The 12500-nt window shown below is 40.8% G+C and overlaps 1 protein-coding gene across 2 annotated transcripts in view; it reads left to right on the forward strand.

The window, feature by feature from the left end:
• The window catches only part of LOC128508647 (zeta-sarcoglycan), a 146892-nt gene that overhangs the window by 95860 nt on the left and 38532 nt on the right, over positions 1-12500 (forward strand). The window lies entirely within an intron of this gene.

Here is a 12500-nt window from a genome sequence, read left to right on the forward strand (position 1 = left end):
GTACAAGACTATCTTTTATAAAAAATAGCAGAACAAGAGAATAACACTGAATAACCATACTTAGACTTGTGTGACTGTCCCCAACATAAAGCAAGGAATCAATCTATCCCATTCAGTGTGGAGTTTAGCTAAGTTTACCAGTCAAAGGCAGACAAATGCACCTCATGCAGACAAATGAGTCCAATTCGTAAAGACAGGAAAGTCCAAATCCTACGGACAGACACATGCACACTTGTATAAACATTTCAAATTGTAATATTTCATTTAACATAGGATTATAACGATTCTTTATTATTAACACATATACGGCATTGACCTAATCATAGCTCATAAAAGCACATCTTAAAGTCAGTTATATCCATGTTACAAAAGGAAAATGTTGTGTGACTGTCCTAATTTTAAGTAGTTTGTATTAAACTTTTTAATTTTAATGAAGAAATGGATTAAAGACATAATTTAGAAAACAAGTGTTCTAGATTTCAACACTATGTTAAACTCAATATCAACAACAGCACTGTTAGCATCATATACTAGACAATTGTAGTTTTAATTTATGCAAGCTTGCTAAAGTAAAAATTTAACTACAATTAATTTAATATGTCTATAATTTTTCCAACACAAAAATAACATTTGTTTGAGTGACAAACATTTCTTAAACACATCTTTAATATCAGGCAAGTGCATATTTTAAATGCTGTAGCTAAAGCTTAACTCCAAACTTCTTGTTTTACCAGCAAAAAACACAAATACTTATATTTAAACGTTAGCTTTCTGTAATTAAAGTTATTTCTATCTTTTTCGTTAACTTTATCTGTTAGACTTTGGCTAAGGCAGTCACTAGCTAGCTAAGAGTTGACTATTTTACTAGCTAATGTTTCGGTAACTTAAAACAGTTTGTGCTTTATTACTTTACAGGCATTAAATACGAGACAATATTATATTCCCGGTAAAAACGTTTGAAAACGTGTTTTTCTTTTCCGTACCACTTATACCTAACTAAGCTAGCTTGTTATGTCAAATGTTTGCCTAAAGAAAGCTACAAATGTAAACTCCTCATCAAACATACAACAATGACCACAAATCTTATGAGAGATAAGAATAAATGTTACCCTTTGCTTTCATGATATGATAAATAGACAGCATGTTACAAACATATCTTACCTTCAGCCCAGAAGCTTGACAAATGAACATGTGCCTCAAATAGCTCATGCTTACAACAGATCCAATGTTTTGAGGTATATATTACAGTGTTTTTTTAGGTTGCAGTTATTACTATAAATAATTAGGTAGTGTGGGTAAATTTTACTCATTATTATATAATTAAACTTGATGACGAAAATAATAGGTAAATGGTAGACTATTTGCAAGGGTAGTATTTACCACCCACCAAAATCATTTTTTACAGTGCAGAAAAGCCTGGCACCACTTCTGTTCTGTAAACTTTTATACGTGAGATGTTTTTTTGTTTGTTTGTTTTTCTCCTCCAGACTAGACTCCGTATCTTCACTTTGCTTCTTTGCACAGAGATAAGATAAAATGTAAATGCTGATCTTCTAAACAGGAGCCGGCTTTCTCCTTGCTGCTGATTTTCGCTGCTAAAGCGGAATGCTCAAAGCCAAGGATCTCTGATTCTGTTTCAACCTTGGAGCTAATCGAGGCTTGGACCCTTCGCTGAATCAAACTCGCACAATGAAATGTATTGTTATCAGTTCGGAGGAGCGTTTTATTTATGCGACAAGTCAGACGCACCAAATTTATGTTTAGAGACCAGTAAAGATGAAAGAGGTCAAGGTCCTCGCTGGCCAAGTTTAAGATGAAATCACAACAAAAAGAAAAGAAAATTTTAAGAGATGTTCTGCTCGTTTTAAACCTTCAAGATGTTCATTACCCTTGGTATTATGCTTTGTATTGATACAAACCTTAAACTCTGCCTTTTTACCAAAAGGGAAGCTTCCAGAACTTGCACAAGTCATGATGCAACGCTCTCAGCATTATATCCATAGGTCCTGTCTGAGAATTTGTCTTTCTCGGCTAAGAAGCAGACAGCATTACTGCCAGGTTGATGGGTCATAATGATGTTCCAGTGCAAAAAAAAACCCTGACTGACACGTCTCGCCTGTCGGAGCTTGTTCGATCCCTTAAGGGGACGAGGGCAAATTTGCTGAGGTTACGAGTCCATTTAAGTGGACGACATTTCAAACGTTTGGCTTGTGAGTCTGAACGAGGGATGAGAGCAAACAGGACCAATCATGGAGCAATATGCCTGGCCTGTAACCTTTGACTTTGAGCTACTTTACAAGTGATGATGCGTGTTCGGAAAAGTGTTCTATTTTTCCCTAAACCCTTCCAAAACTTTTTTTCCACTAGAAGAAAATAAGACATAATTACAGGTTTATAATAATAAACTAGTCTGGACCTCTTCCTGTAAATATGCAAAACAGTGCGATGCGAAATTGGGCTAATTACGCTTCCAAAAACAGAACTGCTATTTAGGTTTTCCTTCTTTTCCAGTCTTATTCTCAATTGCGCTTCATTGTTCTGTAGGTCTCGTCCTTGTCTTTTTCTTTATCTCTACAGTAGCTCTTCAACTGGTGAACATGCTTATTTTTAAACAAAGAATCCCCTTAGTCAGTCTTTCTACCCTTACACAAGCTCTTGTCTTCCGTTCTATATCGGTGGCTTTTAACCCAACATGTATTAACCCAACCCAACCCAACAAGGCTTGATGAGATGAGATTAGACTTTAGTGCTTTACACTGATGATTCGGAAAAGCTTCTATAATGTATGGGAGAAAGCTCCAGGCAAACACTGGTGTAGACTGGAGCTCCGCCGTGGAGGACGGGAGCTGAGTCTTCAAGTGTCAAATCTGCAAACGTGGCTGCACCGACCTTGCAAAGCGAGACAGAATCGCAAAATAGTATCTTGTTTTTATGATGAAATTATTACCTGCCATCAGCACAGGTAATACCTACAGCAATGTGGCACCAGTGGCCGGATTCCCTCAGGGGTGATTATGGAAGCTGTTTTTATTGATGTAAGCATGAGCCACAGCCGTCAATGAGATCTGGGTACCAGTACAGACTGAGGCCATGGTCATTAAAAATGGAGCTTTTCACTTGGGACAATCTTCACTTGATTTAAAGTCAGCTTTGTTTATGAGGATATTTTGTGCAGTGGTGGACGTACGTACAGTAAACTAGTGACTGTGTTACCGTTGCGTACTGGACGTTTTACACGCGAGTACATACGTGCACAGTTACTCCCACATCACAAACAGAGGTGTACTAAATGTACTATTAAGCTCACTGCTGCCACATACCGTACAAAACTCTGACACACACAGACCCTGCAGACTTGGGGCATGAGGCGTGGTACAGCCTGGATGGGTTGCCAGTCCATTAAAGGGCACACAAGCACACACACTCACACTCTACGGGCAGTTTGGGATCGCCACTTAGCCTAATCTTGGCTTGTTGGAGCACCTGGAGGAAACTCACCAAGCACCTGAAGAATAGCAAATTCCACACACACTCAACTCTTAGACAGGAGTTGAACCCTTAACCCTGGAGGTGTGAAGCAGCGATGCTAGACACTACCCCAATGTGGCATCTATTTTGGGAACTTTTTTGGTGAAAAATTTGATGCGTTCATTTTTATGGACTAAAAAAAGCTAACAATAGCCTGTCTGAGAGTAAAAATTCCGGATGTTTTAGTCAATAAACCCAAAACTTAATCCAAGCCGACCTTTTGTCAATGACATGGAGGTCAGAACAACTTTGGGGTTATTGAATGTCGAAGACCTGTCCTGCATAACAGTTTGTGCTTTACACACACAGTAAACTCAATAAATTCCATTGCTTTGAAGATCATGTTTTGGAGTCATTTGTTCCACGTTATCCCAACATCATTTTATTCATCAAAGTATTTCTTTTCTTCAAGTACAAAATTTGTTGTGTTTTTTCTTTGTTGTCATCACACCTTATTTAAAACGACGTGGCAACGTTATAGGATAGTACAACAGCAATTTCTGTTATGTCATACAAATTCTAGCTAGTAAAGCCAATCGCTAGATTTCACAGAAAGGAAGCTACCTGTTCAAACAGGACGTACTGTTACAAATTTGGAATCATGTAAAGATAATGCGTGAACCAGGATACGTTTATAAAATCTGAGTATCTGTTTGTAAACACTTTCTGGTAAGCAGGAAGTTTGTCAAGTCGTACAGGAGGGAAACTTGACTATGATAAACATTGTAACTTGGTACTGTACAAATTTAGAGAAAACACTGAGCAGAAACTGATCAGCACTTATATATATTTTTTTCTATGAATAACATTTTCACAGTTAAAGTGTAATCCGAATATAAAGCAGAGATCTGCTTTGATTTGGTGAGACAGCGGAGAAACTGGGTTAGCGATGGCGACGGTTTTCTAGCGTCGCCTGATTATTACCAGGGCGAACAAATGTGTGTGTGTGTAGAGAGACTGATGGGTTTGGCCTGTTTTTTTTTGTTGTTTTTTTTTTTATCCTGCTGTGCTCTTTTCTAATTGTCTCCCATGGGACAACATAAGAGCTCATCACTGCAAGCAGAACTGAATAAAGCAGGAAAAGATTTATTTTTACCTTCTCTTACTTTTTTCCTGTCTCTTAAAAAAAAAAAAAAAAAAAAGAAGAACCAAGAAAAGGAAAAGCTGGAACTGAAAATCTCCAGTGGCTGTTGCTGGAATAACTGCGTGGGGACATTTCTTTGACAAAAGACCCCTATCTAAGCATTCTTTAATTTTTTTGTTTGACGTTCAGGTTATAGCCCTCTTTTCTTTTGACCCCCACCATGCATTGACAAATGCATCCCACCTAGAGGGTTTAGGATTTGAATCTCACTTTTGGTCTGTCTGCGAGGAGTGTGCATGTTGCCCACATGTGCTTGGTGGAGTTTCTCTGGTTTCCTTCGACAGTCCAAAGATGGCTGCTGATGAAGAACTAACTCCAAGCTCTGGTAAATATTCCATCTGTGTTCTGCTTCTAAAATGGAGAACTACACAACATCAAGTCCTTCATCCTGAAAATGTGAGAAGTTTCATCCAGTTTCGGACACTGGAGACTCCTTCTGATTAGACGTTTTTGACTTGTCTTAGAGTGTAAATTCGCCTCCTACCTCCAGGGTTGTTGGGGGTTTGAATCTTGCCTTCGGCCTGTTGAGTTAGCTTGGTGGGTTTACTCCAGTTTCCTTTAACTGGTCCACTCAACAGGTGCTCATTCAGACACTGGGCTGCTGCATATCTCTCCAGGGAGGTCTACCTCTGAGCAGCTGATCCAGAATGAAGCTATATGACTTCTTCTCAACCCTCCTGGGGCTGCTCCTTAATCTGCTCCCTCATGCCGCAAAGATGTATGCTGATTGTGCCCTAAGCCCCCCAGCAACCCCCCAAAAGACTCCAGAATGGATGACCGGAAGGAATTCAGGTACGAGAGTTATCTTCGTAATGCTATCAGTGACTTTGCTTTCTCCCACCTCCTTGTCACTCAGGGTTACTTTTGTTCCTCTCATCGAGGTCTACCTATAATTAAATTTAACCGCTTTTTAATACCGTCAGGATGCTGCGGCATTTCCCTTCGAGCGCGACACGGGGAGGTCTGGGTATTTGTGGGCTCCCGCCAGTGTAAGTGCGGCAATCGGACAAAGCCACAGCGGGTGCAGGGTGACCCAGGTAAAAACAGGGTCTCATTAAGATTTAACAGCTTCTCGACATGATACAAAGCGCTGAGCACATGATAAGAGGAATATTAATTTTCCCCTGTTAAAAACTGAACACACACTCGGCGAAGTGCTGCTGAGCTCCGATTGTTCTCAGCAGCAGCAGATTTAATCCATAATTCCATTCCAGAACTCTAATGGATTAGAAGTGCGTAATTTTTTTTTTACTTGATCTTAGAGGACGTGCCAGATTTATTAACAAGACGACCCAGCGCCTATACCAGTAATAGCACAATAGGGTCCGCCCACTTTGCTTTGAAGGTCGGGGTCGGAAATGATGCGAAGCGCGAACCCTTATCCATGACTACATGACAGGTAATGAGGTCGTGCTCTTTATGATGGCTAATTAAGAGGACAAACAAACTAATTACCTTGTCTTACCACCTACTACTGACACACACACAAACACACACACACAGATACACACACACCCAAACCAGGCATATGGTAAGCCAGCCTTGTGTGTGCCCTCATTTTCGGTAAAATTAATTAACGGACGATGCATGAATAATTAAAGGAGCATGCTGACATTACACGCGTCTCGGGGCAACGTTTATAAGGACAGAGAGGAGAAATGGTGAACTTTGACATCGGAGGAAATCATTACAAGTGTGTATGTGGGTGTGTGTGTGTCTGAGGGATGGGAATCCAGTTGAATGAGTGATTTCACGGTTGTCTCAGCGCGAAGATTTAACTCCTAGCTCTCGCTAAACGTTACGACCGCGTTTCTGAAAATTACAAGACTTGGCATCAACTTGTCTAAACTGACGTCTGATACTCCTTCTGATTACCGTGTTTGATGAGCAGTTACTATGGAAACAAACAGGTCTTAGAACAAACACATTTTGGACCAATCAGAAGCCAGGCTTCTAAATTCAACACTAAAAGTTTTCAAGCTGTTATGGAAGTACAAAAAAAATCTATTTTTGACTTTGCGTTAGGTCATCTTAAACCTACACACTCGTCTAAACTGGTCATCAGGTCAGTTCATCCTCAGCAATTTTCTACACCAGATTTCACCTCCCACAAGTGCCAGAGAGCTTATGCTACACTTCTTCTTCTTCTCAAAAAAAAACAAAACAAATTTTGACCCCGAGCTGCTCAGCTCTGCGCTTGAAGTGAGTCCTGTCTCACTCGTAAGCTCCGGGTGTATAAATATAACGCGCCTCGTTTCTTCGTCCCGGTTCGAAAGTGTACAGAGAAAGCCAGGCGAGCTGGAGATTAAGCGGCGATGTTTGCGCAGGGAGACGAGGACGGAGTTTACCCGAGACAAAGAATCACAGGAAAGGAGAGGAGATCATAAACGGGGGAACCTCGTGATGTTAGCTTTCCGCTAATCCGGGCGCTAATCTGGCCAACACGTTTGTGTCGTGTGTAGTGTGTGTAGAGCTCGGTGTTTCAGTGTGTCACATTACATTCATCCTATGGAGAGGGAAAAGACAAATGTGTGCCCTACATATTCCTTTTTTTTCCCTGAAAGGAAAAGCCTGCTGTCATCCACAAAAAATCTCTAAGGATTTCCCTTTAACTTACAAGATTTATGCCTTTTTCATAAGTATATGCACCCCTTGAGCTTTTGTATACTTTGTAGCCTTGATCTGGATTTTATGTCAAGTCTCGACACAAAAGCATGCATCGTAATAAAAAGCAAGGGGGCAGGGGGGGGGCGGGGGGGCGAAAGAAAGATAGCTTGGGATAGAATCTAATAGGGCGAGGAGAAAGTTCTAAAAAAAAAAAAAAAAAAAAAAAAGCTATCCTGGTATTTTGTGGGATATTTCAACATTTGTGATATATATATATATATATATATATATATCACAAATGTTGAAATATCCCACAAATTGATGACCCTATCAGTATAGGTTCATCAAAGAGCTCATTACTCTTTCTTTTGTTTATTTTTATAAAAAAACAAACATGTAAAACAACTGATGATGCAGTGATACGATTAGAGGAAACGAGACATTCTTTTCCTCCACCTGTGTCTAAGGAAAAAAAAAGAAGTAAACTTGGGTAGCATCTGTGCAACACAAATCCATGAAATCCGCTCAGAGATTTAGCACACAGCAAGCAAGCTGGACGAGGAATCGAACCCAGAGAAGCTCCTGTAGAGAAGTGGTGTGAGTGATGAAACCGAGTTTCTCATCTCGGCGTGATGTGGAGATGCGATAAAAACAGGTCCGAGCGTGGAGTCGAGGTAAGGAAGTGGTGATTCACAGTATCGCTGGCTGCTGACAAGTTGAAGGATGAGCAGCGAGGAGGGAGCATGCTCCGGCTTTGTGTATGGCGCCGATGATCTTATCAAACGCATGGCCTGTTTTCACTATTCCGTTAGAGACGAGACGGGAGTGTGTCAGAACAGGACGTTTGATGAATGAGCAGGGTTGAGAGTAGCATTCTTACCTTCGCCTGCCTGTCTATCGATCTGTATTGTGTTGAACTTTTTACCATTTTGTAGCGTTCACAACCTACTGTAGAACTGAAATAGACTAGCTGTCATAGATCTGCACAAAATAATCATAGGATTTGGGTGAAAGAAAAAAAATTGTAAAGGTAGCGAATAATCACTTATTTATGACTGCATAAGTATCCAGTTTTAAGTATCAATTTTTTTGAGTCACTATATTTTATTGAGAAATTTGTTGAACTAAACCTGATTGAGCCATATCTACCGTTTGGTTGAGGTATGCTGCATATTGCATTGTCTTTACAGTGTAATGATACTTTTAGCATGAAGTGACATCTCAACCATTTGGAAGAGACCTATTTTGAGATCAGTTAAAAAAAAACAACAACAATAACTTCAAAATAATAATTATTGTTAATATAATATTTTTTCCAGTATTTTAAAGGTGTAAACAAGACCTGATTAATTATTTTCCACAACTCACACACACAAAAAAACATTAAACATTATGCTTGGTTCCTCGGTTGTATTTCTATTTTATTCTTATTTTACCTGTTTACTGGCCCCTTTGTTGGATTGCCTTCTCTCTGCAGTGTCGTTGTCATGCCCTTTCCATTTTTTTAATATAATCTAAATCCTTGTAGGAATTTAAAATTATGGAATGTATGATAATGTGTACTAACCGAGTGGTGGAGATGGCTCTATGAGATTAAGGTTGACATTTTTTTTCTATAAGCTATAGTAAAATGTGGATTACCAAAAAGCTGAATTTTAACACCAATTTTTTAATGAGCTATATCCACCAATTGGTTGACGTATACCATCCTAAATAAAAGAAAAGTGTTTGGTACTTTATAACCAAATGCTGACTAATAATTTGTATATGGATATTTAACAGATGTTTGGTTGTTATAATGTTTGTTTAGTCTTGACTGTAAAGTCGACATCTAATAATACCCAATCATGACTATATGATTTTATAAACATATATATATATATACAATATCTACAGTATCTACAGCATAACACATGGGGTGAATTCTTAAGTAGGGGTGAATGTTTAAACATTCTGTTAAATCAGTTGATGACCTGAGGTCCATTTTAGTTCCAGGTTGTAACTAATATAGAAATACTCAAGGGGGTGAATATTTATCCACTACATAATATACAGTAGATTTCAATAAGACACTTGGAATAATCTATCTGGGAAAACACTGTTGCTATGGCGGCCACATGGCCGGTCAGCGACACACCAAGCGGAGACAGACCGCTCGTCTGGGTGGTAATAGGTTATCGATTGGAGAAGCTGTGAATCGGGGTGGTCTGAGCCGGGTCCCACTGACCGTCACAACAACGTTATTAAGGAAGATCAAAGACACGGCTGTGTGGAAAAATGTCACACTCTCATTCTTCACCTCCTTCATTCTCTTCACCTCCACTCCTTCATCTTCACCTCCGACACTCGGCTCCCGCTAATCAGCAGGTGTTAGCTATGATGCTATGACTGAGATGTTTTTGATGTTGGATTGTTGTGAAGAAACGAGATGTGTGATGTGCCCTTGCTTGTCACTTATGCTTTCTCTCTCTCTCTCTCTCTCTCTCTCTCTCTCTCTTTCACTTTATTTTAATTAGAAAAGCAAAGTTTCACTACTTTTGTTTGTTTAACCCCATTACAGACCGCTGCTGATCTCACATTCTGGTCATTTCATGCAAGCGCTACGGTGATGCGGCCATGTGCGGATTTGAAGCCGTGTGTCTACAGCGGATGTAGCGGTTACGGACCGATCAGTTTGCTAACGCACGCGTCCGTGTTTACATTTTCTCTATTTTCTCTTCGAGCTCCTTAAATCGGTATTTAATGAGGACAAGAGTGTAAATATTATCACTGCAGAAAGGATATATATATATATATTTTCTGTTTAGTCTGCTGCAGAAAACCTCATCTTCCCTTTCTCTCGCCTCACTCCGTTCTACACTTAGGTTCAACGATCTTTAGTTATTTATAAAGAGCAGTCTCTTTCTCTTCAAACCTTCTCTCTCTCTCTCTCTCTCTCTCTCTCTCTCTCTGTCTGAGACAAAGTTTCTCCCGCTCTTTCTCTCTGATCTGCCCCTCTAGCCCTTAAGCAGTCTTTTTCTGAGTAGTCTCTCCTGGAACAGTCTCTTAATCTCTTAACTGTCTCTAAACAGTCTCTCTCTGGTTAGTACATCTGGGAAATCTCTCTTAGAATTGTCTCTCTCTCTCTCTCTCTCTCTCTCTCTCTCTCTCTGAGCAATCCCTCTACCCATAAGCAGCTTTTCTCTTTGAGAATTCGTTAAAAAGTGTCAGCAGTCTCTCTAAACAGTTTCTCTCTCTCTCTAAGCAGTCTCTCTTTTTAATCAGTCTCTCTCTGAGCAGTCTCTCTTTCTAAACTCTATCTCTCTGAGCAGTCTCTCTTTCTAAACTGTCTCTCTCTGAGCAGTCTCTCTTTCTAAACAGTCTCTCTCTGAGCAGTCTCTCTTTCTAAACTGTCTCTCTCTGAGCAGTCTCTCTTTCTAAACAGTCTCTCTTTGAGCAGTCTCTCTTTCTAAACAGTCTCTCTCTGAGCAGTCTCTCTTTCTAAACAGTCTCTCTCTGAGCAGTCTCTTGCCAGCGTTCTCTTTTCCCTGTGAGATCAGACTCATACTCAGTAGGCTTTTTCAGCAATCTCTTTCTTTCTCTCTAAGCAGCTTGTATCTCTCTCCCTTTGAAAGCAGTCTCTCTCTCTCTCTCTCTCTCTCTCTCTCTCTCAGCACAACAGGCTGTTTGGCCTCCTGCCAAGTTCTCTGGCGACTGCTTATTTATTTATTTATTTTTGTTTCTTTAATCAGTAAATGTTTTAGTTAAAAAAAAAAAAGTTTACAGTGAGTGAGAGAGCGAGTGGGTCCCATGGCCTCTGAGGCCGGTGTGGAGACTCTGTCCCTCCGGCATGGCGTCAGGTGTGTCCTGGAGGACGGCGTGCAGATTGAGGATGGGTTGTTAGCGGTGAGGGAGCAGGTCGGGTGCGAGGACATCTACTCTGCCCTCCGGATGAATAAGGCCGTGGTGGTTTTTGTAACCAGGGTCGACCTCGCGAGCGCACTGACACGGAGCGGAATATGTGTGAGAGGATCCGCTGTTAAATTCACCTCTCTGTCTGGTGATCTCCAATGTGCCTCCGTTTATGAAGGACGAGTCAATAATGAGGGAGCTGGCTCGCTTCAGGACGTTCGTCAGCCCCATGAGAGCCACATCCCGCTCTGGTGTAAGAGCTCCAACATGCGGCACATCCTGTCCTTCCGCCGGAGAAAACAGGAGGAGACGTCCGGTACAGAACCGACGAAGGAGAGTGAGGAGGCCGGGTGCAGCACCGCGCACACACACCTGTAGACATAGAGGAGCAGGAGGACCTATTCCTACAGCTGTCCAAAAAACTGGAGGAAATGGGTAGTAAAAACGTTAAAAGAACTAAAAAAAACTACAGGTAACAAAAAACAAACCGTCACCCAGAAGGAAGAAGAAAAAATGGACAACAGCTGAAACCAAACCACAAACTGTAAATAAAAGTGTAAATTAAAAGACAAAAAAACTGAAAAAAAAAAAGACTTGTTAATAGTAGGGAAGTGGGGTAGGGGGTTTAGTGTGTGTTTTTATATTTAAAAAAAATTTAATACTGTATGTGTGTGTGTACATCTGTGTATGTGTATATATGTTTATGTATATATACTCAGCAAAAAAAAACAAAGGGTTTAAACAATGTTTTCCCTGCATGTTCAATTAACTATAATCAATTAATTAACATGCACCTGTGGAATGGTCGTTAAGACCTTAACAGCTTACAGAAAGTAGGCATTTAAGGTCACAGTTCTAAAAACGCAGGACACTAAAGAGACTTGTCTACCGACTGTGAAAAACACCCAAAGAAAGATGCCCAGGGTCCCTGCTCATCTGCGTGAACGTGCATTAGACATGCTGCAGGGAGGCATGAGGACTGCTGATGTGGCTAGGGCGATAAATCGCCATGTCCGCACCGTGAGACGCCTAAGACGGCGCTACAGGGAGACGGGAAGGACGGCTGATCATCCTCGCAGTGGAAGACCACGTGTAACAACACCCGCACAGGATGGGTACATCCGAATATCACACCTGCGTGACAGGTACAGGATGGCCACAACAACTGCCGGAGTCACACCAGGAACACACAATCCCTCCATCAGTGCTCAGACTGTCCGCAATAGGCAGTCCATGAGGAGGAGATGCACTGCAGTACTTCAAGCAGCTGGTGGCCACCAGATACTGACTGGTACTTTTGATTTTGAGCCTCCCTTTATTCAGGGACACA

The sequence above is a fragment of the Clarias gariepinus genome, chromosome 20 (genome assembly GCF_024256425.1).
Source record: "Clarias gariepinus isolate MV-2021 ecotype Netherlands chromosome 20, CGAR_prim_01v2, whole genome shotgun sequence".
Lineage (NCBI taxonomy): Eukaryota > Metazoa > Chordata > Actinopteri > Siluriformes > Clariidae > Clarias > Clarias gariepinus.